Below are 3,925 nucleotides of genomic sequence, written 5' to 3'. Positions count from 1 at the left end.
TATATATATATGTCTCTTATTTGCTAGCGATACTATTGATTGTTACATTGGCGAATTAATTTGCAATCGTAACAAATAGATTGTTTTTTTTAACAAATTTTCACATTTGCTTTCCCTTGATTTGTCCCTATATCAACAAAATCATTTCTCTCATTGAAGGGATTAAAAGAAATGAATTTTTCGCCTACTAAATTCCTTTGAAAAAAATAGATATATGTACTATTTTCAAATATAAAATAAATTTAATTAAAAAAAATATTTTTGTTCAGGAAAATAAACTTTTGATCAAGAGCTCTATTAAAAGATATCTGTTAGTTTCAAAATTTTGTTTAGAATCTACTGTGAGCACTGTATGTTTGTGTGTGTGTGTGTGTGTGTGTGTTATACATTTTTATTAGACAGATTAAAAAATATTACTATTTATTAAAATAACTTATAATTCAGACAGTAAATTGTCATCAAATTTGTCGTTTTGTTTTTAAATGTAATTTAGAATAATCTGTAATTTTTTCAGAATTTTGTTATTAAGTTAAAATGACATTCTTAATCGAACAATGAAACAAGAATAAATGAGAGTATAAATTTCGTAATAATTCGTGCATCAAAAATTCAATTACATTTAAAGCCTATAATGATTGAAGCTGGATCTTAGATGCTTAATAATTTCTATGTGAATTTATATATCTACTAAATATGTAATCATTTGAACTGTTTGTCGAATTAGTTTTTGGACTTATAAACGCAATTAAATTGCTCACAAATTGACAAATAATTTAATAATTTGATGCTCAATAGGCGTCCTATTAGAAAGGTGTTAATATGCTAAAAAATTGTAAATATTGCGAAAAATATTACGTCGGCCGAGAGTCGAATCCGGATCTCTGACATTCCGCGCAAACATCCTAAGCTTTTAGACTATATAGACTACCTTAATAATATTCTTCACAATAATCGATATGTAGAAACAATAACGCATTTTTCAAGCAATGTATAAACAATAATTAACAATTTATTAAAATCATACAGGATGAGTCATTAGAATCCGGACAATATTAAATTAAAAATTAAAAATTTCCGCGATAGAATTCACCTGTAGCTGCTACTTTGCATTGAAATAGGCAAATGCATGAATGAAACATTCCTAATTTCAAAGTAGTCAAGTTGATTATGAATATCATGGAGTACAAGCAAAGGGCAGCTATCACTGAAAGTTTGCGCGCCAGAAGGAAAGAGAAAAATACGTTTTTGGGATTTCCGGAATCAACGGTCTATGATGTTGCCAAAAGATATGCACTTTAGAGAAATCCGAGGAAGTTTCCACGGCAAGGAAAAAACACACATAGGAAAAACCAACAAGAACTCCGGAACTCGTCCGAAAAGCCCAAGAGCTCATTTTAGAAAACTCAGGGACTTCAATTAGGAAATTGGCGACCATTTTGAAAGAGAGCTATTTGAACATCCGTCGGATTGTTGAAGAAGATTTGAGATATACGTCGTACGTTCTTAAATATACCTCAAATCTTTTTCAATAATCCGACGGACGTTCGAATAGCTTTCTTTTAAAATGGTCGCCAATTTCCTAATCGAAGTCTCTAGGTCTTTCAAAATGAGCTCTTGGGCTCTTCGAATGAGTTCCGGAGTCTTTGTTGATTTTTCTTTCGCGTGTTTCTTCCTTGCTGTGGAACTTAGTGCTACAGGTGAATTCTAATATGGCGGAAATTTCAAATTTAATTTTGTCCGGATTCAGATTCATCCTGCATACATGAATACACAACAAGTAAAAGTTTAAGGCCTATATAAATGATCAATTCGATATTTTTTGTCAGAAAAATAAATTTTGGCTAAGGACTTGTTACAGAAAAAAATCTGATGTATTGGTATATATATTTATGTACAACAAATAGTTTTATAAAAGTCATGAGAATAAAGTATTGTAATGCCGAGAATTATCAGATAGTCTCGATGAGATATTAGGTGTACAACTTTGCTTCCGCCGTTTTTTTTCCGAAATTCGAGGCTTTATTGTAAAAAACTGGTTATACATTTATGATTCAAAGTATTGTCCATCGCTGGCCACTACTTTCTCCCATCTTTCGGGTAGCGTACGAATCCCGCGTCGAAAAAACTGGTCATCTTTTGAGGCTATCCACGAATCGATCCAATTTTTTACTTCTTCATAAGACCGGAAGTGCTGGTCAGCCAGGCCATGTGCCATTGATCGAAACAAGTGATAGTCAGAGGGAGCAATGTCTGGAGAATACGGCGGGTGGGGTAGGACTTCCCATTTCAACGTTTCCAAGTATGTCTTGACCACTTTCGCAACATGGGGTCGAGCATTGTCATGCTGCAAAATCACTTTATCGTGTCTCTCGTTGTATTGCGGCCGTTTGTCTTTCAATGCTCGGTTCAAACGCGTTCGATACCGATCGCCTGTGATTGTTTCAGTCGGTTTTAACAGTTCATAATACACTACGCCGAGCTGGTCCCACCAAATACAGAGCATGACCTTGGAGCCGTGAATATTCGGTTTGGCCGTCGACGTGGAAGCATGGCCGGAAACTCCCCATGATTTTCTGCGCTTGGGATTATCGTAATGAACCCATTTTTCGTCCCCAATCACAATGCGATGCAGAAATCTCTTCTGTCTTTGCCTTTCAAGCAGCTGTTCACAAGGAAACAAACGCCGTTCAACATCTCTCGGCTTCAATTCGTACGGCACCCAATTTCCTTGCTTCTGAATCATTCCCATGGCTTTGAGGCGTTTTGAAATGGCTTGTTGAGTCACTCTTAATGATCGTGCCAATCTTCTTGATTTTGACACGAGTCTTGCTCAAGTAATGCCTCCAATTCTGCATCTTCGAAAACCTTCTCTCTTCCACCGTTATGCGGTCTTCGACGTCAAAATCACCGTTCTTGAAGCGTTGAAACCACTCACGACACTTCTTTCACTAATAGCGGCCTCATCATAAGTATTTGAGAGCATTCGGCCTCAGCCGCAGATTTCTTCATATTGAAGCAAAAAATTAAAACCTCCCGCAAATGACGAGAATTTGGCTCGTAAACTGACATTTTCAATAATAACTTTATGATGCAGACACAAATCGACTAATGTTTCTATGGGGTTATGTTGACAGATGCCCAAGTTTATTGTATGACGTCTATGATCTATTTATTTCAACCACCACTTACCGCTAAAGCCATCTATAGGAAAACGGCGGAAGCAAAGTTGTATACCTAATAAATGCAATGCTGGTTAATAACATTTTATTAGTTGTAACAGTTTATACATATTTTCAAAACAATAATAAAATTATTAAAAAATTACAGATTATTTTAAATCACATTTAAAAATAATATGGTGACGGTTTACTATCTGGATCTCATAAGTTATTTTAATAAATAGTAACATTTTTTTAAATCTGTGCTCCTAATAAAAATATATGGAAATATATTATAAAATAATTTATAAAAATCTCAATTCTTTAATGTACATTATGTATTCAAGATTATTCATATAGAGCTACATTGCGATGCATGAACTAAATAAATAAACAAAATATTTATTTATTCTTTGTAACTATCTTTGTAACTAATCAGTGAATCGCAATAAAACTTCTCACAAATTACTTTGAATATTTAAAGTACATATAAGAAAAATGTAAATTTTTTAATCATTTAAAAAATTTTTCATTTTTAACAATAAAAATAACAAATAAAATAAATAAATTATAAAAATGTATTAAACAAAAATATATTCTTATTCACACAACTTTTATTTGTGTATAGTTTATTAGAAGTGTAAATATTAAACATATCTCCAAATTTTCTATGCAAGGACTGTATGTGTTATACAATCTTACTAATAATTGCAAATATATTGCGTTACAACATTGCTATGATATTACAGCGCAAGCTTGCTGAAGAC

General features: G+C 32.9%; 1 protein-coding gene across 5 annotated transcripts in view; it reads right to left on the bottom strand.

The window, feature by feature from the left end:
* Positions 1 to 3,925, bottom strand: part of LOC108686453 — a 140,142-nt gene that overhangs the window by 58,509 nt on the left and 77,708 nt on the right. The gene's annotated exons all lie outside the window — the stretch shown is intronic.

The sequence above is a fragment of the Atta colombica genome, unplaced genomic scaffold, assembly GCF_001594045.1.
Source record: "Atta colombica isolate Treedump-2 unplaced genomic scaffold, Acol1.0 scaffold181, whole genome shotgun sequence".
Taxonomy (NCBI): domain Eukaryota; kingdom Metazoa; phylum Arthropoda; class Insecta; order Hymenoptera; family Formicidae; genus Atta; species Atta colombica.
The sequence above is the reverse complement of the archived record's forward strand: the minus strand, read 5'-3'. Positions and strand labels throughout refer to the sequence as shown.